Source organism: Callorhinus ursinus, unplaced genomic scaffold (genome assembly GCF_003265705.2).
Source record: "Callorhinus ursinus isolate GAN/ISIS: 27379988/994484 unplaced genomic scaffold, GSC_fseal_2.0 scaffold4, whole genome shotgun sequence".
Classification (NCBI taxonomy): Eukaryota; Metazoa; Chordata; class Mammalia; order Carnivora; family Otariidae; genus Callorhinus; species Callorhinus ursinus.
In genome coordinates this window covers 47,220,081-47,245,441 of record NW_027397066.1, presented here as the reverse complement: position 1 = coordinate 47,245,441, position 25,361 = coordinate 47,220,081, and the positions used below count along the sequence as shown (strand labels likewise).

The 25,361-nt window shown below is 35.0% G+C and overlaps 2 long non-coding RNA genes across 4 annotated transcripts in view; one reads left to right on the top strand and one right to left on the bottom strand.

Annotated features, from left to right (window-relative positions):
* The window catches only part of LOC141372462 (uncharacterized), a 76,540-nt gene extending 74,576 nt beyond the window's left edge, over window positions 1–1,964 (bottom strand). For all 3 annotated transcript variants that reach the window (XR_012377723.1, XR_012377724.1, XR_012377725.1), the window contains exons 1-2: window positions 1,718–1,964; window positions 177–296 (exon numbers count right to left, since the gene is read on the bottom strand). This is a non-coding gene — a long non-coding RNA (uncharacterized lncRNA). The remainder of the gene's footprint in view (window positions 1–176; window positions 297–1,717) is intronic.
* A 189-nt stretch (window positions 1,965–2,153) lies between these two features.
* LOC141372461 (uncharacterized) overlaps window positions 2,154–25,361 on the top strand; it is a 50,129-nt gene continuing 26,921 nt past the window's right edge. Inside the window, exon 1 of the long non-coding RNA XR_012377722.1 lies at window positions 2,154–2,517. This is a non-coding gene — a long non-coding RNA (uncharacterized lncRNA). The remainder of the gene's footprint in view (window positions 2,518–25,361) is intronic.

The window sequence follows — 25,361 nt, the reverse complement described above, 5'->3', positions numbered from 1 at the left end:
ACTGTTATACAACAAAAAAATAAGAAAAACACAAAGCCAAAAATAAAACCTATGGCATGCCAGTTTGAAATCATTAGTCACTGGAAAAAGTATCAATCAAAAAGATTATAAAGAAACCAGTTTTTAACCTACTTGCAAGCCATTAAGTTAGCCTGTCATGATTTACATTTACTTACAGAAGATTTGAGACTTCTGGCACAGACGAACAAGGACTTAGTATTCTTGTCAGTTTCCCTTGCCCCCTTAGTCTCATGGGGATGATATAGTAGCACACTCAGATGGATGCAGCAAAATTTCTGTCCATAAGAGAAAGGATAAACAAAGTATGGCAGATTCATATAACAGAACCCTCTGAAGCAACAGAAAGCATGTATTTCAGATACACACAACAACATAGTTGGATCTTAAAAGCTTTGTGCTAAGTGACAAAAGCCAGACACAAAATATTTTATAACATATGATTCATTAATCTGACATACTAGATTAGGCAAAATTATAGCAAGAGCAAACTTTAGTGATTGCTAGATATCGGGGTGGGGTGGTGTATTGCTTGCAAAGTATCACGAGAAACCTAGTGGGGGTGAAGAATGTATTCATATCTTGAGTATGATGGTGTTTACATGCAATGTTTTCCTTACTAAAAGTCAAATAATTATATTTGTATGACTAGTGAGTTTTGTTGTATGTATATGTTGTCAATTGAGTTGTGTTCTCCCAAAGAAGATATTGAAGTCCCAACCCCTAGTAACTGGGAATGTGACATTATTTGGCAATAGGGTCTGTGTTTACTGATGTAATCAAGATGAGATCATGCTGGATTAGGGTATGTTCTAAATTCAGTGACTGGTGACCTTATGAGAAGGCTATGGGAAGGCACAGGATACGAAGACATTCAGAGAGAATGCTGTGCATAAGAGAGACAGAGATTGGAGGGATGCAGCTATAAGCCAAGAAGTACCAAAGTTTGTTGGCAATGGCCAAAAGCTCAGAGAGGAGCAGAACCTCCAGAGGGAATCAACCTTGCTGACATCTTGATTTCAAACTTCCACCCTCCAGAACTGCGAAAGAATCAATTTCTCAAAGCCACCCAGTTTGTAGTAATTTGTCATAGCAGTCTGAGGAAATTAAAATAATGTATTTTATCTCAGGAAAGCTGACTTTTGAAAAATGACATAAGGGCATATTGTGAACAGTATATGTAAACAACATAGTAAGGTATCATGTCACTATAATTAGTAAAGAAAAACTTAGATAATGATAATTATTAGTTTAGAGAAAAACAGAGGTGTCATATAACCAATTACCTAACGGATTTTAGAGTTATTGTATACAAAATCAACTTTTTTTTTTTTTGAGTATAGTTGACACACAATGTTACATTAGTTTCAGGTGTACGACATAATGATTCAACAAGTTTTTACATCATGCTATGTTCACCACAAGTATAGCTACCATCTGTCCCCATACATAATCCCTATTACAGTATCATTGATTATTACTTATGCTGTGCCTTTTATTTCTGTGACTTATTCATTCCATAACTGAAAGCCTATACCTCCCATTCTCCTTCAACCATTTTCCCCTCCTCTGATAACTGCCAGCTTGTTCTCTATATTTATAGGTCTAATTCTGCTTTTTGTTTGTTTTTTCATTTTTCTTTTTAGATTCCACTTATGAGTAACATCATATGGTATTTATCTTTCTCAGTCTGACTTACTTCACTTAGCATAGTACGCCCTCTAAGTTCATTCCTGTTGTCTCAAATGGCACAATCTCATCCTTTTTTTGTTTTTAAAATTAAATCCAAGCATAGGCTAACTGGTATCATAAGTTAGGCTCCACATGGGTAACATTTTTGCTCTTCTAATAAAACTGGACAGGTGAAAAAGTTGTCAGTGATTCAGCCTGATGTCGGCTGTGCCATATTCCACAGTTTGTTTCCTCCGTTTCTGTACAGAAGCACAGAGGAGCACAGGTGGGATATAGCTTTATGAGCCAAGACCGGAAGAGGTGCCAATCACTTTCACACGTATTTCATTGGCTGTAATATAGTCACGTGACCACACCTAACTGCCAAGGAACCTGGTAAATTTATTCAGCTGTGAGCTAGCTCGTGGAGAAATATTGCTTTTATTTGAGAAGAACAAAAGTTGAATGTTCTCAGCTAGGGAATCTCTGAGAAAGTTCATTACTACTGGGCCACTTTAGACCAAACAATACCGCTAGCATTCTACAGCAGTAGTGTTTTATTTATTTTAATGATTGTATTTATTTATTAGAGAGAGACAATGAGAGCAGGAACACAAGCGGGGTGAGTGGGAGAGGGAGAAGCAGGCTTCCTGCCGAGCAGGGAGCCCGATGTAGGGCTTGATCCCAGGACCCCGGGATCATGACCTGAGCCAAAGGCAAAGGCCTAACGACTGAGCCACTCAAGCGCCCCTACAGCAGTGGTATTTTAATTAGTCTTCAATAGCCATGGACTCTCCACACCCTAATCGAACGTGGGCATCTTAAAATGTAAGCCTCTTTATTATCACTCCTAAGCTTAGTACTCTTCGATATTCAATGTTGATTTAAGGGAAAGTACTTGATATGTCCTAGGAATTCTAAAATCTGACCCTTTCTTATATTTCCAAACTCATCTACTTTCAGTCCTTCATTTATATTGTTTTCTTAAGCCATTTTGATCTTCTTACAATCCCTAAAACTCATAGTGCTTTGCTTCCTACATTATCTACAACCCATCATGCTTTCTCTCACCTCTCCGTGTTCACATATCTGAAATATTTGTCTTCCTTCTCCTTACATTGTTACACTTTTCCTATTATTTAGGTCTAATCTTAATAATCATTTCCTTAAGGAATCTTTTTTTCCCCCATCTACTCTTACACCTTGAGGCTAAGTTAGTTTTCCTGGGTTTAAACTTATACAATATCCTGTACATACTCCTTTAGAGCACATGCATATAAGTAATTATTTAAATAAGCATAATAATTCCTTTTTAATCTATGTTTCCCAGTAAGAATTTTAAAATGAGTGATTGTGGCAGTTTTGTTCACCACTTCCTATTTCAGTGATCATAACATAGTAGGTTGTTGAAAGATTAATTGATAGAATGGCTTACTATGTGATGGAAAGGTATCTAATTGTATCTTTTCCAAAATTGATATTTACTTGAATTAAGAGATACATAGTAAGGTAACCAAACAATTGTATTATTTTTGAAAACTATTAGAATCCATGATGTAGCTACCATCAGTGATAGCACATAGCAGCACACATCTAACCCCACTTTGCTTCATAATCAGGTGTACAATAAAACTGAAGAATGGAAATGACAGGGGCTTACTATTTGGTATAGAACTGATAGATTTTTTTTTAATTTTTTTATTGTTATGTTAATCACCATATATTACATCATTAGTTTTTGGTGCAGTGTTCCATGATTCATTGTTTGTTCATAACACCCAGTGCTCCATGCAGAACGTGCCCTCCTCAATACCTATCACCAGGATAACCCATCCCCCTCCCCCCCTAGAACTGATAGATTTTTAAGATTCTCTTAATATTTTAAATATCTTAATTGTTAAACACACAAAGATTTTGCAGTAAAGAACAGACATGTTTCCCAGATATGCAGTTGATTTCATATTCAAACACATTTAAAACACCTGTCAACCCCTGCCTCCTCCCACAAATCAATAGTGCCTGATTAGGACTGATGGAATAAATAAATCAAAACAACAAAAACTAAAGTTTGATGCCCAATTTAGGGGATACCAAATTGAGCAAAATTGTGTTCATTTAAAAATTCTTCATGCTTTAAATATGCATCAATATGACAATGTATAAAGTAGAATATTTATTAGGTATTGCTCTCCAGAACTTATTACTTAAAAATCATAATAAAATATGTCCAGAATGTGCATGAATATATAATGCTCATCGCTGGTATAAAAAATTCAACTTACCATGAGAAATTCTCCTGGGATATTAAGAGGATTCACAATATTTATGTGTTTTCTCATATATCTAATTCATGAAAAATATGTTGAATAAATGTTTGTTTTAAGTATCTTAAGTTTTACATTTAGGGAAGTATGGCAAGAAAATAGCATCAGATCTTTTATCACAATAATCTTGTTTGAATTCCAGCTTAGACACTTAGTTGTGGTGTGACTTTGGAAAGTAGTTTGATAGCTAGAAACATAATTTTTTCTTTAAACACTAAAGTAGGGTCATCAGTATGTGATTTATAGAATCCTTAGGGGAAGTAAATGAGAAAATGTTTTAACAAAAACTTTTGGGTTATATAGAAAATATACCTTAGATCCATTCTTTGTTCTCTTGGCTTTTCTTCTAATGTGCATGCCTTTACCTTATTAAATAAAGTTGAAGTAATCCTCAATATTTTTTTACCCCTTTTACTAGTTTCTACTATTCAAAATGTCACCAGAAATATTGATTTATTTTCCAAACTTTTATTTTCTTCTCCCCCAATTGCCCTCTTCCTTTTGCTAATTCACTCACTTGACTTTGTTATCAAAGCATATAAATTTATTTCACATCTCTTAATGTACAGTCCTTCTCTGTTTTTCTTTGGTGCTTAATTTAGTCACTTAAATTCTAGCCTATGGACTATTTCAATATTTGTGAAGATATAAAGATAGAACTAACATAACACTCATGAACAAACTATAGGGATTTCAGGAAAGGATAGCATCTTAAATAAGAAAGTGAATGGTGACATGTTCATTGATATGTTTGAATCAGGAATATGATTTATTGTGAATGATAATAGATTTCATTGTAGATATAGTACATTTTACCCAGTCCAATGATACCCACATGAGAATATCTAATGTGTGGCTTGATATATAGTGTTAAGCAAAGGAGGAATATCTGGAATATACGTTAAAAACTTGGGGGGAATTATTACAGTGAGATCCATGAAAGTCAGAGATGCATATTAAATACTTATTTTAAATAAACAGGCAGTAAAAGAGGAACCAATAAAGAAATAAGGATGAACAGAAAAGGATGAATCCCAAAGGCCCAGAAAGAAAACAATTTCAAAGGGCAAATTACTGGTAGTTTTACAAGATTAAGTAAATTAAGCTCAAAGATTGACTTGGATAGGAAATGATGCATATGCCGACAACTTTTACCAGGCTTCTTGGCAGAAATCTGATTGAAGAACAGCAGATAATAATTAAGAGATGAGGAAATAGACTCTAGACCATTCTTTCAAGTCCCTTGGCTCTGAAAGTAATAAGATAAAGTATTAAATAGAAAGAAGAAGAGGTTCCCAATAAATTTTGTTTCTTTCACAAAGAGGGGTTGGGAAATGCTTATAGACATTTGGGAAGGGTCTAGGGAAATGTGAAAAAGATAAAAACTAAAAAAGTAAATAACCAATTATGTGAAGATCAAGAGCAAATACAGTTATCAGATTAAAATGGAAGAGATGCAAGCAATCACATAATTCTTGCCTTTGAGATGGGAAAAAAGGACTTGAGATCTATTGACAGAAAAGAGAGGTGTAGGAGCATGGGGAGAGCAAGTCAAGTTTTAGGTCACATCCTATCCCCAAACTGGAATGATCATTTTCATATTTTCTTTAAAATATAAGTGCCATGAGGGCAGGTTTTTTTTTTTTTTCCACCTGGTGAGCTCACTGCTGATTTCCTGATGTTTGACATACACTGACTACGTATAACTCTTTAATAGGTAAATATTAAATGAATATGAACTTTACAAATATTAAATTAGTGAATGTCACTGAATTCTGCTCCTGGTTAAAATGTAAAATGACAAGAAAGCCCTTCACTCCTGTTATGACACCAGGGAAAATCTAGATAAAATGAAATCATATGTGTTTATGGTACTCCCAGTGAAAAGTACATGGAAGAGATACTAGAAGAACTAGAGCGGAGATATTTGAAGAGTGAACCACAGCAGCTGGAGTTAGAAAGAAGCCAGGTCTTGGTTAGGTAGGGACCTTGCTGGGTGAAGGAAAGGCCAGACAAGCTATTAATGAAAGTGGAGTAAATCAAGACAGAAATAAGTCTAACGTTGACTAAACAAAAGAATAATAAACCTAATCCAGCAGTTTTCCCCATCCCTAAACTTTGCCAAGAAAAAGATGATAAAAGCAGGGGTGAATTTCTCACTGAGGGCATAGATTTCTACATTCTTGTAGCTTCTTGAACCTGGAGACTGCCGAATCCAAAGATGAAACCTAGGCCAAACCCCCTTCTGGCTCAAACACTGATGAAAATGAAAGAAATTAATCCCTGAGTTGTTGCATAAGATTGGAGTTGGGCCAACCAAAGTGAAACTCAGTCTTTTTAAAGCCCAGTTTAAAATCAACTCAAAACTTGATGAAATTTGAGTGATTTCTTCAATTAGCTGCTGGGCATTGAAAGGAATTTATACTCTAACCATCAACAAATATGGAAAATTGGTTTTCAGATTCTACTTTTCTTCAACAAAAATGCCAAGTGTAAAATATATTTTAATATATTTTAAATGCCTTGTACAAACAAACAAACAAAAAAACTACAAAAGCAAACATTTGCCAATATATTTGCAATAGTCCAAAATTGATGGGAAAAAATCATTTTATCCAATCACTGAGATGAAAACTGTTTAGAATGACTAAGCAATCTCAGCAAAAAAGATAAAATATCTTTAAAAATCAAATAAATTTTTAGAGCTGAAAATACAATATCTGGGCAAAAATTGCTGGCTCAACATCAACATAGACACTATGGAAGAAAGAGTTAATGAACTTGAAGTTAGGTTGATAAAAATCATTCAACTAAAGAACATAAGGGAAAAAGATGCTAAAACAGAAAAGGTTTTCAGTGACCTTGGGACAATACTGAATTGGAAATGCATAGATTATTCAGAATCCCACAAAATAGTAGATAATTTAGCAGAGATAAAATGTTGCAAAAATCAGTCCTTAAATATTAAAACTTTGGGTTAATCCAAGCATAATTAATATTTTTAAAAGCCCACAATGAGGACACTAAGCATCATAATGCTGAAAACCAAAGATTAAAATAAAAATTATTAAAATAGCTAGACAAAAGATATATAATATATAAATATAAAGATATCTATTATATATAATATAGAATGTTATCTCTATGGGTATAAATATATATATATAATTTTATCATTTTGTAAATCTTTACCCAATAGAAATAGGCAGACTTCGAAAACAAGGACAAAAAATATATAAGAAATACAAAAGCTAAGAGATATTGAGCCAGCAGAAAGCATTAATATAAAGCATTAATATAAATACAAAAGCTAAGAGATATTGAGCCAGCAGAAAGCTATTGTTTTTTAAAAAAAGTGACTTAGGGGTGCCTGGGTGGCTCAGTCAGTTAAGCATCTGCCTTTGGCTCAGGTCATGATCCCAGGGTCTTCGGATGGAGTCCCATGTCAGGCTCCCTGCTCAGCGGGGAGCTTTATATACACCTACTTTATGATCCAACAGTTCCACACCGAGACATTTAACCGTGAGAGATAAACACATATCTTAATGAAAAGATTTGTAGAATACATGTTTATAGCACTTCTATTTCTAATAGCTGAAACCTGGAACAACCTAAATGGCTATAAGAGGTGAATGTATAAACAAACTGTGGTGTACTCTAAACATAGAATACCACTAAGCAATAAAAGAGGAGAAACAACACCTAACACACACAAGAAGATGGATAAATTTCAAATAATTGTGTTGAGCAAAAGGAGCCAAACACAAAGACATACTGTACAGTCTCATAGGAAGTTCTGGAATAGCAAAATGAAGCTAGGATAATAGAAATTTGCATCAGTGGTTTACAGGGGTGGTGGGAGAGAGCAATAGTGACAGCATATAGACACGATAGAACTTTCTGGGGTAAATGGACATTGGTTATATTTTTCTATACATTTCAATCTTGATTAGGGTGAGATATATATATATATTTCAGAACTTATAAACCATTTGCTTAAAATCCATTTTATTAATGCATTTTATCAGATATAAATAATATTGATTTAAAATCTCATGGGCTCAATAGTCTATTTAATAATAATTAAAATAGAATGTGTTGAGCATCTTAAACTATGTTTTCATTTGCAAACATGACTATTTTCATATCATTTTTCTTGCACGTACCTCAGTGAGACAGACATAACAGCTAAAATTCTAATTATGTCACAGTTTTAGGAGATAAAATTATAATGAAAGCCTCAAGAAAAATTTAGGAAAAAGTATTTCCTAATTTATGGAGAAAATACCTGAATTTACTTTTCAAATTCACTTCTAAAATTAAATGGGAGCAATATAGGATATATTAACCCTTCATTAACTTACAACTGAACAGGAAAATATGGGAATTTATGCAATAGTACCATATGAAGAATAGTGGTGCTGTAATTATCTTTATAGGTCTCAAACAAATTGTAGGAAATTCTGGAATAAGTTGTCTGTACCTCTGGAGATTTTTACATTAATAGGTTAATAAGAAGGTGATTAGCCAAAAGATAGTTTCACTTAGGAGATCATTCCAAAGTACATGGTAAATTGTAGAGTGTTGTCTCAGCACTACCATCAACGATGCAAGGGGGGCAGAAAGGTGCTAAGCAGCATATGCAAACAATATAAAATGATGTACTGAAAATTACAAAGAAGGAGTTACAGTCTCCAAAAATTAAGCAAAAACCTGCATTTCTTTTGAAGATGTGTTTGTATAATTTTACACATTATCTTACATAGAGAGATATGATATAGATATGAAGTCTTGAGGTTTCATGTCCAGATATCCCTATGAGTCTCTTCGAATTAAAATTTTAGCATTCTTGTTGCGTCTTTCTTAAAGTCTCCCCTTTGGGTTTTCATAAAAAGAAACTTTTAAAGCTTTGGAGTGGATAAACAATAACTCTTTGTTGTTAGGGAAACAGATTTTACTTCTGCTTGAAAGATACTTGGGAAATCTAAGTTCCACACTTGCTTTTTCTTTGTGCTTTTACCTAGAGATTTTTTATTCTATTTCTGAGAGAAAGCTTTTAAGAGCACTACTTTAAATACATGGTGAATTAATAGATGCCTCTTTGGGGATTTTTTTTTTTAATGTAAATGTGCTTAAATTCAGTCAGTAACATATTCCACACTGCTACTGAGGGCATGGAAAATGTACGTGGCTGTGAGTGATGTGAGTGATTCATGATGATGAATAATCAAGTAACTTACAAATAGTGTATTCTGTAGCCATACAGTAGTAGAAACATTAAATTTAATAATTTGTCGAGTCTTTCAGTTTTAACCAATGGCTGGATACTGTTTAAAGTCCATTCAGTCCAACTTGAAACTGAGCCATGTATATGGCCAATACTTATAGGAAGATAAAAAGTTAATTTAAAAAATATTTTCATAATAAATAATAAATGACTAAAGCTGAATTCTCAACTTAAAAAGAGAATTAAAATATATATTAACTGTACTATGTGAGTAGATAGAAATTATTAGAATTACATAATTCTCTAAAATTAGAATATGCAGTAACAGCTTTATGATGCATTATCTCAGGGAAGACTTATTATTTACTTCATGTTTATGTCTTCTGTTGGGTGAATTTATCCACACTGGGGACATAGCCATAAATATATCTGTCTCATTCTTTAATTCTTACCAACTTCAGAGATACTTAAAAATTTTAAATTTTTTAATTTAAAAAAAATCTATTTATTTTGGAGATACTTAAAATTTAAAGGTTTTAATAGGAAAAACTTCATCTTACTTTCACAAAAAAATCTTGGCAAGGCTTAATTAAACAAGAAAACTCAAAGAAGCCTTATTAAAAGAAGCATTATTTCTATTTTGCTTCTGTTCTATTTCCCTTCCCTCTTACAGATCATTGTTGACAGCAATAAAGCAACAACAACAGCAAAATAACACCTCTTTTAATGGGAATAATATATTCTAATGATACCTGGATGATGTAGAAATCATGAGGAAAAAATTATTTGCATCATCAAAGACAAAATTAGGTAATAGATAAGAATTAAGAAAATGGAAATATCTGGCCACAGATAAATAACTATGCAAATAAAAGGAGAAGAGAACCTTAGTGGAACCTTGGATGTGGTCTGTGGTTGGCAGAGGAGAACTGGGGGAGTGGCTGACAAGTTTGAGAAGACTATCAGAGAGATGAGCAGCCAGGAATTGAAATTCAGGAAGGGTTATCTGATAAGGGAATTCAGGATGAAACACCATGCAATGAAAATCTCTTCTCAATCTGCCCGCAGTTAGTAGATGAGGACAACACCATCCCTGGGAATTGCCTACCCGCCCTCTTTCTCCTCTTTCCCTTCCCCCCTTGGTGTGTCAATAGGAGTTTGAGGGATTGTAGAGGGAGCAAAACAGAGCAATAACCCATTTTCCTATTTTATTTATGGTGGGTAAACAAGGAACATCTAGTCTAGGAGTTAAACACACTGTACTCTGGAGTAACAGACACAGCTTCACAGAGGAAGAGAAAGCATACTTGCGAGTAGCCCTGGTGTCCCAGCAAACAAAAAGGCAAAGTACTTGGAACATCTTAGTCTTAGGATCCTCAGACTTCCGTTTTCTGTTCATACATAAAGTTCATACATAAAGCTAAAAAAAGTGATAATTGCCCTGGGAAGGGCAGATTTTCAGTAGCAGCCTGGCTTTACCTACACAAAAGAACAATGACAGTTTGAAACCCTCTTTTTTATGTTGCTTTAGTTTACGATCTGTAGAAAAGAGATGGTGACTTAGTCTTGTAAAGATAAGAGTCATTATCATAACTTCCTGCACCTCCACTAGGACTCCAGATGAAATTCTCTCTCAATTCAGGAAATCTACACAAGCCAGCTTTTACTGGAGATACTTTCTTGGAGATATCTAACGTGAGTCCAGGGAGAGGTTTTAAATTTCTATGACCAGCAAGGCCAACCTCATGCATTTCATTTAAAAATGAAAATTGTGTTCTCCCTATTATTGAAACTACATTTTCCACTTCCTTGTTGACTTCGTTGATAAAATGAATTCTAGGCATTGATGTGCAGAAGGGGTCAGAAATAGGAGGGATAACATATATATTGCTAGGAAAAAGCAGCGTATTCCTGAAAGCAAAAACCCAGGGTCTGTGAGACTCACCAGTTTGTTCAGTGGAGGCCAGGTGATGATAGGAGCTGCTTGTGACTAAGGCGCTCATTCCCAGAAGTGGAAGAGATGGGTCAGCTGTTGACAACCAGAACTACCAAACTTCTGAACCAAATAAACAAGAAGTTTATATGCATTTGCAGCAACAATGAAAGCAAATAGAAAAAGATAGAGAAGCTAATCAGAGGAAAATTATTTCTGAAGTCAGAACACCATACTGTGCTAAATTATCTTTTCTGGTTGCTGCGTAATGAATTTTAAATCAATAGTTCTAGTGTACACTTATATATAAAATTTTCAGTAAATGTATTTTACTTTTTAATATTGTGGATAAAGCTACTGTAGCAGAAAATTGCAAATGATTCAAAAATGGAAAAGAACACATGAGAAATTCTAAAAACCTAACAAAAATAGAGTGGTAGGGTTTTGGTAGGGAAGTATAAAATAACTTTTGTGAAGAGAAACATTAATTTTGCAGCATGTGTATCATTCGTGTTTGTGGTATTTGAAACATTTCTTTCTGAATCTTTGACTTTTTTGATTTACAGCGATGCTGACATACATATGTTTTCTCTAGGTTAAAGGCAAAAATCTGAAGAAGTGTGAATTTCCTCTCAAGATTTTTATGGGTATCCTCCGCAAAGGGCCCCACTCTGCAAAGAGAGCCTTTCTTTGTCTCACTGCTTTCCCAGACACTTCTATAAGATTTGTTTTGGGCCTTCTCTCCCTCCTAATTTTCTCATGCTACTAAATTCTTCTCAATCACAATTGAATGACTGGGGATTATTAAGAGAGAGGTAAATCGTCTTTCCCTACCTACCAAGCAACTAGTAAGCTTTATACGGTTGGTTATTTGATCACGTCTTTACAAGCTGTGTGTCATATGTGTGTACCACGTATGGGGAAGATGTATATCTGTATACACATGTTTGTGTGCTCTGTCTATTGTTACAGCTATCTAATATCAAACTCACTATCACATATAGAGAAAATCTGCCAAATAAGTTTGCTATATAATATTTAGAGACCAGATTTCTGACTGTTGTCAAAATGACATCAGTCGAATCAATTTCTTTTCTTCTCTCTGATCAATTATCCTTTTGGAACCATTAAATTTATTCAAAGGGCCCTGGCTTTCTATCTCAAAGATCTGATTAATTAGTAGTTTTTTGCCCTTAGAATAGCATTAGCTTCCTTTGTCTGGAGTCATTATGCTTCACAAACACCCACATTTAATTTCCTTCAGTCTATTTATCTTAGAAACTGAGGCTTCCAAGTAGTCAGGATGACTGGTTCCTTCATGGTTTAACCAGTAAGAACATGTGTATGGGTCATGCTCAAACTGATCCTTTCATCTCTAGCCATGTCCTTGTATACAAAAGAGCCAGTTGGAAATAAAGTCTGTTGTTCGCTTACAAATAATATTGTTATGTGGCCACAGCTTCAGACAATCTCCTAAATGCCAGCTATATATTGGCAATAAAACCAGAGTGGGTACCCATCCAAATTTGTACTCTCTTGAATATGCATAACCTCTTCATCACTGAAGGATTTGCCAGTGTTGAAAATTTGGATTCTAAAATGGCATTCAAAACCCACAAAATCATTTTTCATCAAAAACGAAACCAAGATTGCCATTTAAATGGAAGATCAGAGTATAAAACAATGAGAGAGATTCACAATAATGAGGAGAAAAAAATATGCATGGAAAGAAGAGAATAAAAAATGAATAGTGTAAAGTTAGAAAGCCTTTTGATTGAGATGTAAGACATTGAATACTTTATATGTGATCAATGTTGCAGGACCATGAGCCATATAGAAATAATAGATATAAACTGAAGGGAAGTGCAATAAACTTTGGGAAGAAAACTGATGAAAAAAAGCAATTGAACAATCAATCATAAGATTGTGAACTAAGCGCTAATTTGTGTGGAGAAAATATTAAAAAGCTTTCAGAGCTGAGGAGATCATGAGGGCTGGTGCAACAGGACGAAGTTTATGACAGATGTTGAAACCAGGATGGATGGTATTTGTAGAGCAAATACAGTGTGACGAGGTTAAGGAGAAATGGAATGGACTTCTAAGTGAGGAGAAAAAGGAGTGCTAGTGAGCATGTAGATTCTTTTCCTGTGGCTGCTGTAACAAATTACCACAACCCAGGTGCCTTAAAACAACAGATATTTATTCTCACAGTTCTTGTGGCCAGAAGTCCAAAATTAGTGTCACTGGGCCAAAAGGTATCAGTAGGGCTGCCTTCCTTCTGCAGGCTCTAAGGGACAATCCATTTCTTGCTTCTTGTAATGTCCAGTGATGGTGGCATCCTTGGTTTATGGCTGAATCACTGTCATCTCTGCCTCCATGGCCACATGGATTTCCACTTTGTCTTCAGTACCCCCCTGCTCTTCTCTTATAGGGACCCTTATGATGCATTTAGGGCCCACCCAGGTAATCTGGGATAACCTCTCCATCTCAAGATCCTTAATTTAATCATAGCTGCAAAGATCTTTTTCCATATAAGGTAACATTTAGAGATTCCAGGGATTCAAGATCTAATCTTCAGAATCTGGGGGCTATTATTCAGCCTACCCAGCCTGACAACTCTGTGATATAGCAAGGAAGCTGAGCTAATTGGGCAATTGAAGAAGTTTTATTGAGGAAAACAGAAGCAATAAAGCTGGATAAGATGCTGAGATGATCTTATAAATGACCTTGAAGCCTCGAGTAATTGACAGATGATAACCTAATAGTTTATCTCCCAATCTATTTTGTCCCGATTGTCCCTTTTATAATAACACATCATTCTACAAATTTCCCCTAGATATTTTTAACTTCCTAATTTTTGAGTACTTTATCATAAAAATACTTTGAGCATTAGTGTTTTTGAAAAACACATAATCTTATTATACTGATCCTTTATAAAACTGTATATCAAAGTGATATAGTTAGAACACATCAGTCTATACGAATTTTATTTTTAAAGATTTTATTTATGTATTTGTCAGAGAGAGAGAGAGAGAGAGAGAGAGCACAAGCAGGGGGAATGATGGCAGGCAGAGGGAGAAGCAGGCTCCTTGCTGAGCAAAGAACCCAATGCGGGACTCGATCCCAGGACCCTAGGATCATGACCTGAACCAAAAGCAGACACTTAACCAATTGAGCCACCCAGGCATTCCTGAAATTTTCAAGTATGTGTGTAACTGCAATGGAGAACATGCTAGTTTTTAAATGTTATCACTTCTAGTTTATCATCTCTCAAATGCTGCTAAAAATAACATGTAAAATCTTAAAAATGATTATTTACTATCTGCTTTTATTGCTAATAATATAATGAATTAGAAATTTCAAGCCTACCGTATAAATTTAAATATAAAAACTGCTTTGAAAAAACCTGCTTTGATCTTTTTAAGTGAAAATTAAAATAAAGATGGATTTGAGAAAAGAAACTTTTTTTTCATCTTGTATTACTCTAGCATGACCATATCTTTCTCCACAGTTATAAAAGAAAAGACTAGCCTTTGATCGCCTCCTTATTTTTTGAATGAGGAACACCCAGAGAGTGTTCGATACTTCCTGTCGACTCCAAAAACAACTGGTCTGGGAACTGTACTCTTCATTTTGCCATTAAACTGTAATCCTTCATTTATGAAGCTGTGCCTTTAAATAATGTGTATGTTTTGATATAATTGTATTCAAATGCAATGATAGAGAACTTCATGAAATGTCTTCAACTTAATAACATTATGCCAACAGTACGTCACTTGCTCCTTGTACTAAATAATTCATGAGCTCCTTTATTTAACAATCACTAAAACAGCAATATTTGCCACATTCAATCCCACCAAGAAGAATCATTTCTTAAGTACTTGATTTCTTCGTTAATATATATTGTATATTGATTTTTTTTTGTTTTCATGTATGTTTCTATAATAGTAATCAAAAACAAAAGACATATCATTTGCTGTAACACATTTTAGGCAATAAATGTTTCTCTAACCATTCTCAAACTTTCTCTAAAGTTTGGTGGATGTAAGAAAAGTCACTGAACCAAATGTTGGGAAATCAGAAAATGTAGGCCAACTGATTTTAATAGAAAAAAAATTCCAGTTAACATTATATTAATTCTAAGAGCAAAATTTCTCTGGATTAGCAATCACAACATGTATCAGAAGAAAACCCCAGAGTAATTACAAACAAAAACAACAAAATTTTCTTTGTGATATTTTGCTCCAACCAAAGAAAATGAATGTTTTTTGAGATAAGATTCTTTCAGTAATTTGAGAAGTCCAGATAATCAGCATAACATTTCATTTCATGTTTGACTATTGCATTTAAGCTATTTACCATAAAAACAAAAGCCATTAACTGCATGATGCAGGGCAAAAGATACTTTCAGTGAAAATAGTCTGCAGACTACAGGAAACCAGCTTAATACAACAGCTTATTGCAGTGAAAAAAACTTTTAAGCCAAGACAGCATTTGAATTCCAGCTGAAACTTGTGCATTTTGTGCTTTTTAAGTAAGTTACCATTTCAGAGCCTTGTATAGGTAGTCTGGTATAAAACATGGAGATAATACCTTCAATTGTTTTTTGGACACTAAATTGATCCGTTTAATATAAACAGCTAATAATTATTTGAAGCTGGTTGTGTGACAGACACTATGTAAAATGCTATCACATATATTCACTTATTTAATCCCCATAATGATACAATGAGTAACATACTAACATATACACTATTTTACGGAGAAGATTTTGAGATATGTAAGGGGGTAAATAACTTGCCTATGTCACACATTTATTAGATGGAAGAGGCAGAATTAAGACTTAAGCAGTTCTGCTCCAGAGTCGTTGCTTAATATAGGCATACCTTCTTTTATTGCATTTTGCTTTATTGAACTTTGCAGGTATTGCATTGTTTGTTGTTGTTTTAATAAATTGAAGGTTTGCAGCAACCCACTATCAAACAAGTCTATTAGTGCCATTTTTCCAACAGCATTTAATCACTTGTGACTCTGTGTCACATTTTGGTAATTCTGTCATTATTCCAAACTTTTTCATCATTATTTGTTATGGTGATCTTTGATGTTACTATTGTAATTATTTTGGGGCACCATGAATCACGCCCATATAAGACTGAGCTTAATCAGTAAATACAGGTGTTCTGACTGCTCTGTGGACCAGCCATTCCCTTTTTCTATCTCCTTGGCTATTCCCTGAGACACAATAATGAAATGAAGCCAATTAATTCTACAAAGTCCGCTAAGTGTTCAAGTGAAAAGAAGAGTCACATATCTCTACTTTAAATCAAAAGCTAGAAATGACTAAGCTTAGTAAGGAAGGCGTGTCAGAAGCTGAGATAGGCCAAAAGCTAGGCTTCTTTTGTCAAACAGCCAAGCTGTGAATGGGAAAGGGAAATACATGAAGGAAATACAAAAGTGCTCCTCCAGTGAACACATGAATGACAGAAAGCAAAACAGTCTTCTTGCTGATATGGAGAAAGTTTTGAGTGGTCTGGATAGATGATCAAACCAGTTACAACAGTCCCTTAAGCCAAAGCCCAATTTAGCCAAAGGAAGGCCCTGACTCTTACTCTGTGCAGGCTGAGAGAGGTGAAGAAGCTGCGGAAGAGAAGTGTGAAGCCAGCAGAGGTTGGCTCATGAGGTTTAAGGAAGGAAGCCGTCTCCATAACATAAAGTGCAAGGGGAAGCAGCAAGTGCTGGCGGAGAAGCTGCAGCGAGTTCCCCAGAAGATCATATGGATACATATGCGTGTGTGTGTGCGTGTGCGTGTGTGTAAAATCATATCCAGAAGATGCTGTGAAGAATGTCAAAAGGACAACAAAAGATTTAGCATTTTCTATACACTTAGTTAATAAAGCAGGGGTAGGGTTTGAAAGGACTGACTTCAATTTTGAAAGAAATGCTATCAAACAACATCATATGCTACAGAGAAATCATCCATGAAAGGAAGAGTCAATCAGTGTGGAAAAATTTATTGCTGTCTTGTTTTAAGAAATTGCCATAGTCATCCTGACCCTCAGCAACCACTATCTTGATCTGTCAGCAGCCATCCACATGGAAGCAAGACCCTGCACTCACGAAAAGATTGCCCCTCGCTGAAAGATCAGATGATGGTTAGCATTTTTTAGCAATAAAGTATTTTAAAATTAATATATGTCAGTGATTTTTTAGACATAATACTATTGCACATTTAATAGACTACAGTGTAGTTGAAACATAGCATCTACATGCTCTGGGAAACCAAACAATTCATTTAACTCGCTTTATTGTGATATTCCCTTTATTGTGGTTGTATGGAACCAAACACTCAATATCTCCAAGGTATACCTGTAACTTAATAGTTTAATACCACAACAGTAAACTGTCTCCCTAGAACATATCTAATATGGAACACGGAATATGGTACATGCTCAATACATGATAGCTATTTCTTCAAAACTTTTGACTTTCATCCATGTGTCTATTAGCTTTGGACAATCAGTAATCCCTCCTAAGCCTTAACTTACTCATTTATATGATTAAAAGAATGAATCTCATTGTTTCCTCTTAAATCACAAATCTATGATGATGCCAATATATTATGTTCATATAATTATGTGCAAAAATAATTTGAATTGTTTTTAATAAATTAAACAATGACAATTGTCCTTAAACTACACCAGAATAAATAATTAGCTTTTTTTTATGGTGAATATTTGTAAATCAGGAGTAAAACTTGAAATAATTACGGTAGACTTATGTAAAATACCTTTCACTTTTCTTAGGGCACAGCATTTAGCACAGTACTTGTCTGTACCTGAGTAACCCGTATTTTTTAAGTTAATGAATTCAAAAAAATGATTCTAGATAATGGCATCTTCACATATGAATATATTGACCTCTAGATGTTTTGTCTCTGAAAAAATATATTTTGAGACATAAAATAAATTTCATCTGCTTCAACATTGCTCCAAAGTTTAGTCAAAACAGTTTGGTGTTTTGTTTTGTTTTTCTTGAAGTCTTCCCAGTCTAATTATAATTAAATTTAACAAATGTTTTTGTAATTTACTCTGTCAAGTACTAAACTATGCAGGAAAAAAAAAAAAAAGGACCAAAAAATCAGTACCCAGTGTCCAAATGCTCAGAGCTACAATGGCATAACCACACATACATACTATACAGAGCAGAGGGAGGTTAAGTGTGTGTGTGTGTATGTGTAGGTGTTGATTAGGAAAAGAAAGAAAAGCAGAGGTTGTAAATTGCTGTCAGGTCCAAGTAACTGAAGATGAAATTGAGATCAATGAGGCACGTTACATAGATTTTCACTGACAGCAACCACAGGGGAGTAGAATCATGCTCAGTAATCTGGAATAATAGCATTACTTTTAGAAAGTTAAAAAAAAAACACATTTTTAAATGAATATTTTAAAGTTCCTCAACCTTGCTAAAACTTAGAACCATGCTTAAAAGATTAAAGGTGGAGAGAGAGGGGAAAAAAAAGCAGCAACAAAGAACTCTTCCTTGATCAAAGACTTTTGATCAGACAAATTTTTTAAAAACACTTTTGAGTCAAACCAAAGTCAAGTCTGACACAGTTTTAAGTTCTCAACACAGATCTGTGATGAAAAATATGTATGATTGGCTGGGATCCATTTACACGTGGAGTTGATGGATCATGACATCAGTATATTTGTGTAAATTTTCATCAAGTATAGAATGCAGCAATTCCTTAGAAGACTGAAACATCTTTTCTTCTTGGAGAGGTGATCTGACAGTACAAAGAAGGTAGTAAAGTTTGCTTAACCTGGATTTTAAAGTTGCAATAATGTTCTGAGCTTCCCAGACATAAAGTCAGCTTGTCTATGGTAGTCATTGTTCTGATTGAAAGGATGGATGCATTTATTAGAAATACCACTCATTTTTGTTTTTAAGACATTATGCACATGCTGCTATAACAGAGACCCTAAGTAAAAGTGGCTCAAATAAGAGGCAAGCTGGTTTCTCTCGAATGCAATGATATGAGAGTAACCTATGCAAGAATGATGGGCCAGCATCATGGTGTCATAGACACAGGCTCTTGGATTGCGGCTTTTGCTATCTCTACAGCACATCCCTCCTTTACGGGGGCTGAGGTTATTTGTCGCCATACTTGCACTCTTCTAAGAAAGACAGAGCAAGAAAGGCAAAGATGGTGGGGCTGTTCTCCTAGGAATAAAACCTGAAATTTCTACTTACCAATACCTCTCATATTCCATTGGCCAGCACTTCATGTGGCTACATTTAGTCACAAGGAAGGCTTGAAGAGGAGTCTTAATCAGCTGCCATGTGCCAAACTACAGCTTTTATTTTCTACAGAAAAACAGGGAGACAGATATCACTGGAAACTAGCAGTTTCTCCCATGACAATCTCACATTGTATTGAAGGTAGTTTTTCTTGGTAATTCCAAGTCTCTGACGCTCAGGAGCTGGCCTGTTTTACTCGATAATTAGATGACACCTTGGAGGTTTGCCAGCAACTCAGAACCAAGCTGTTGCAGAAATGTTCACTGTTCACTTCAGCTGAGGGAAATGCGGTTGGTGTTTGAGAGGAAAGGGTGTGAGTTCAATCTTTTTCTATGGTCTATCCCAGGACACATTTGGAGACGTAATCACATGTACAGTAACTTTTAAAGTCATTCTGGACTCTGAGGATAAGTTTTCTTCCTATTATTTTATAAAAACATAAGATTTAAACAAAGATGACTTAAAATTATGGGAATTTTTAGAGGGACTTCTCACATATTTCCCACTCTCCCTCTCTGCTATTCATTGTTTGCATTGTACCAGTTGCTTAAATATAAGAGACCAAAAAATAACAGTTTTTAATACAATCAGAAAACTAAAGGAAAGTGATTGTCAAGGGGCTAGCAGACTGTGTGGTGGATTTTCCAAGGGTCTCCCATAGCCAAGACACAGAAAAGTAGTTGTGTTCCCGTCTGAGAAGTGATCTGCTATGCAACTATGCAGAAATTTTAGTCCATGAAGATCTAACTAATGGTTCTCACATAGACCAGCTTAAGATCTTAAACTAAAAACCTAATTCTGATAATTCAAATAGTAATGACAAAACAAATGGGAAAAAAATCCATCAGCCTCAACACGCTGAACCTGGTAATTTGGTAGCACTTTGTGGGATCTGGCAATACCTCAGGTACAAACCAGAACTAAAGCTGAAATTATGGTCTTGCTACTTGTAACAACAGTAGCCAGATGATCTTTTACAACCTGGTCTTCTCATGTCTGTCACTTTGCTAAAAGCCAGTGGATTCCACTTTCTTTAATAAAAGCCAAAATCTTCCTCTTAGCTTCCGAGCACTGCATGCACTTTTCTCCTTCTTCTCTGACTTCATCTCTCTTAGTCTAGCTTAGTTAACTACAGCCACTTATTCTTCCTGCTAATTCTGGAACACAACAATGAGCTCGGCAATTGTTCTTGCCTCTGCTTGGAGTGTTCTTCCAGATACCTATACAACTTGCTCTCTCACTTTATTTTGTCTCTGCTCAAAATGTCTCCAAATAAGAAAGACATTCCCTGACTAGTGTATTTAAAATAATACATTCCTGGCACTCTCTGACCACTTAGGCTGATGTATTATTTTTTCCTTTTTTTTTTTTTTTTTAAGATTTCATCTATTTATTTGACAGAGAGAGACACAGCAAAAGAGGGAACACAAGCAGGAGGAGTGGGAGAGGGAGAAGCAGGCTTCCTGCCGAGTAGGGAGCCCGATGTGGTGCTCAATCCCAGGACCCGGGGATCATGACCTGAGCCCAAGGCAGACGCTTAACGACTGAACCACCCGGGCACCCCTTATTTTTTCCTTCTTACTATTCATACATTTAATTCATTGTTCATCATTGTCTTTTGTCCCATTGGAATGTCATTCCCATGAGAGAAAGGGCTTTCTGTGTTCATGTTCATTGCTGAATTTCTCAACCTGAGAACAGTACCCAACAATTTGTGGACCCTCAGTAAGTATCTGTTGAATAAAATAATAAAATAATGTGGTAGAGTTTCTAATGAAAAGAAACAGGCAGTTGTTGAACAAAGCTCCCTTGATATTGAAGCCAACCAGTGGATTTGGTGTTGTTAGAAAAATTCATGACTTCACCCATCCAACTAACATTTTTAACTTTTCATTTGGCCCTGTGTTATCCCATGGAAGGCTTTAATTATCCCTGCTTCACCTAACGGTGACACGTGTAATCCATCGCACTTGTTTTTATTTTCAAAGGGGATTTGAAGCTGAACTAACTCTTGCCATTTTATACTGCTAAAAGAGAGGGCTGTATATCTAAGACCAGCATCTTTTCTTTTTTTTGCTTTTTTTTAAAGATTTTATTTATTTGACAGAGAGACACACAGTGAGAGAGGGAACACAAGCAGGGGGAGTGGCAGAGGGAGAAGCAGGGTTCCCACTGAGCAGGGAGCCCAATGTGGGGCTCGATCCCAGGACCCTGGGATCAAGACCTGAGCTGAAGGCAGACGCTCAACGACTGAGCCACCCACGCGCCCCTAAGACCAGCATCTTAGTAGAAAAACAGGTCCATGTAACTGTCAGAGTCATACACAGCTAAGGAAGTGCTATGACAAATGATGGACCTCAGTAAGAGTGGCTAGACCTATAAAATGTGCAAAGAACTATCCTGTGACAATATCCCACTGATTATCTAAAAGACCAGTTCCCCTGACTCTTCACAGCCCAACCTTTCTCATTTTGATCTGCAATGTATAACTGAAGGGCATGAAATGCAAAGAGCTGGTGCTTCAGAAAGTTACTTTTTTTTTTTTTTTTTTTAACAATGTACCTCCACTAACAGAGAGCAAGGGAAAATAGAGCTGTTGCTGCAGCAAAGAATTCATAGGGATATCAGTTGCAGGTTCCCTAGGGACACACTAGCAGAAAATTGCAAGGTATCATTTCAGTAAGGGATAAAAGTAATTCCAGAAGGTAGGGAGAAGCCAGACAACCTCTTGATTCATTTATCAAAGTGCCTGCAGCTCCCATTTCAAGTCAGGTAAAACAACAATAAATATTTGCAAAGTAAATTAATCTGTACCCAGAGCGTTTTAATAAATAAAAGGTCAAAATAACACAGTACAGAGCTTTTAGTTCTTGCCAAATTCTGTGAGATTTGATTGCAAAGGAGAAAAAAATAACATAAAGGATATAGAAAACACAAAGAGCTGTTAAAGTCAGCGCTGTTCATTCTATATGCAATCTTGGAATTCGATTTGAATCATAAAATGGTCACAGAATGTAAATTGCAGCAGGTAATTAGTAACTAAAACATAGACCTATGATTCTCATTTTGATTAGTAGTAGAAAGAATGAAAAAAGATTTAAAAATGCTTAAGACCAGAGGAGTTGAATGTTTATTTTACTAAATTGCAATGGGGAGTTAGAGGAGTTTTCAGTTGGAGAAAGAATTCTAGGAACAAGCTAAAATAATTTCTGTATTTCTATGTTCATCTGTCCCCAAATTGAGGAAACCCACATTTTCTTAAAAATGTACTGAAACATTTAACAAAAATATTTATTCTGAAGCAACGTTTGTATATTTTTGGTTTATTTATTTTCCTTAAAAAATCAAGTTTCCATAATTTAAATTAGAGTTTGGCACAAATCATATTAACCATAACATTTATTAGTTTAAGAGACCATGAAATAAAAAATCTAGAGCCCTATGAATGGTTAAAAACAAACAGCCTCACGCTAGTATATTTTTTTCCAGATTTGTATTGGATATCCTCTTCATTTATGCCATCTCAAGCCCATCCTGTGTTAGAATGAATTTGGTTCCTATTGTGCCCTTTTTATTCCTTTTTATTGTTTTTACATGATTAACTTCAGTCAGTATTACCAAAGCTTAAAAGAATTCTCAATTCTCTCCTTTATACCCACCAAATCACCCAAACAATCCTGTTTATATTTCTAAAATTTGCTTGCCCCTTTTTATTGGTATCTAATACTATCGCACCAATTTGTGTCATCATCATTTCTCACCTGGACCATTAGAGTAGCCCCCTAAATATCCCTGCCTCTGGTTATGCTACACTCAAATCGGTTGTCTTTGCTTAGGGTGGTAAAATGTGCCAATGTCAGAGCTTGAGCTCTTTCAGTGGTTCCCTGTTACGGAGTTGAAGTCCTTCAATCTAGCATTCTGTCACTCTGTGCTTTGAGCTGTGCTCTCTCTCATGCATGCTCTTGGCGTTCCATGACTCTTACACTGAATTTCCTATGGCTCCATAAGCATTTTCCTATGGCTACATAAGCATCTCTTTCTTGCCTCCTTGATTTCACTCAAATGATTTAGGGTGTGTGTGTTATGTGTTTGGTGCATATCATGTCTGGAATTAATAAGAAGATAAGAACAATAAGAATAGCCACTATTATAGCGCTTTCTCTAAACCAGGCCTGTTCTGAGCAATATGCATATGTAAATGAATTTAAGTCAATCAAGAGATCTATGGCAGATGTACTATTATTATCCCCATTTTATAAATAAGGGAACTGAAGCCAGTTTATTCTAATTAACTTACTCAGCTGGTGCCATGGGGAGCTGGAATATAAACCCAGGCAGTTTGGTTCCAAATTTCATGCTGCTAGACTGTTGGTTATTTCTATTCATTGTTCTAAAGCCAAACTTAGAATTCCATTCCCCCCAAATACTTTCCATTATCCATGAGATAAAATTATCCATGAGATAAAAAATCTACTACAGTCTTTATATATTGAATTGTTTCCACTGACATCGAAGCAAGGCGTTAGACCATAGGCTCTATCAAAGAAGATATCAAATCTGTTTCATCTAAAGCTTCCAAGCACATAAAATAGTTGATAAATATTTTTTAAACAGAACATCCTTATTATACAAATGTGTTTATATACAACACATTTACATCAAAATCTAGAATTGATATATCTTATTTTTCTGGGTTTCTCACTTGATAGTTTTATTTAATTGGACCAGATTTTTTTGCTGCATAAAATTATAATAAAAATTATACCTATAACATGCTGTTGAGAAATAATTACATAATATATGTGTTTACCACAAGATAGACACTACACTAATAGATTGGCTCTGCTTATTTTATCCTTATTCTAAGTAATTTTTTTGTCATAGATGTCAATTACAAGTTTAAATCATTTAATTATGAGAATATTCCAGTATTGGTTTCACTGTATTTAGTATATATATATTTTTTGCATTTTTAAAAAATTCTTCACTTTGCAAAACTCAGCCTAATAAACAATACTTTTAAATCAGGGATGCTGGTAATTTAGACTCGTCATATTTTGATGAGCCCCAGGAAAATTGCTTGAGTGTTTCGTTTGTTTAATCATGGTTGATATCTTAAAATCTTTAATAAGAAAAGTATAAGGAACCTCTTGAGAATGAGGGCATATCCTAAAAAAAAAAAAAAGTGTTGCCCTAATGGCAGAAATTATTGATAACATTATTTATTTTTTCAGGTAAATTAAGTTAGCCCAATTCTGTTGACAGCTACTTAGAAATTTTCTCTTCTAAGTGTTTAATACTTCCTTGATATACTTGATGGAAACTTTCCTTGTTAGAAGAGTTGTGAAAAATGACTTGTATTAACGTATGTAAATAATAGCATCTTTAAAAACATGTGCACACATGCACAGCCATGCTCACAAGCATAGAATGAAGGCATGACTTGAACCAGCATTCCTGTACTGAATCTTTCTTCTAGCTTTCTTCACCTTCAGCTCAAAAATATCAGCTAAGGGATCTAATCATTTTTGCCTTATGCCTGTCAGCAAGTTCCTGGTAGAAGGATTTAATACCAGACTGCTTCCTTTACTGACAGCAGTTTCACACATTTGCAGGTAGTTCAGTCTCACTACTATCCAAAATCCCCATTTCTACATTCTTTTCTGTTTCCTTACATCAGAGAACCCATAATTACTAATACCATCACAGTTAGATATACATTTTGCTTGCCTAAAAAAAAAATTGCTTCCTGCTGTCCCAGTGTTTATCCTGTGTTTGTTTATTTTTCTTTTCACCTTAGGCTTTTCTGAACCTCTACTCAGCAGACTTTGAACCTCAGTTTATGACATCTATATTATATCACATTATTCTATCTCTCTCTCTCTTT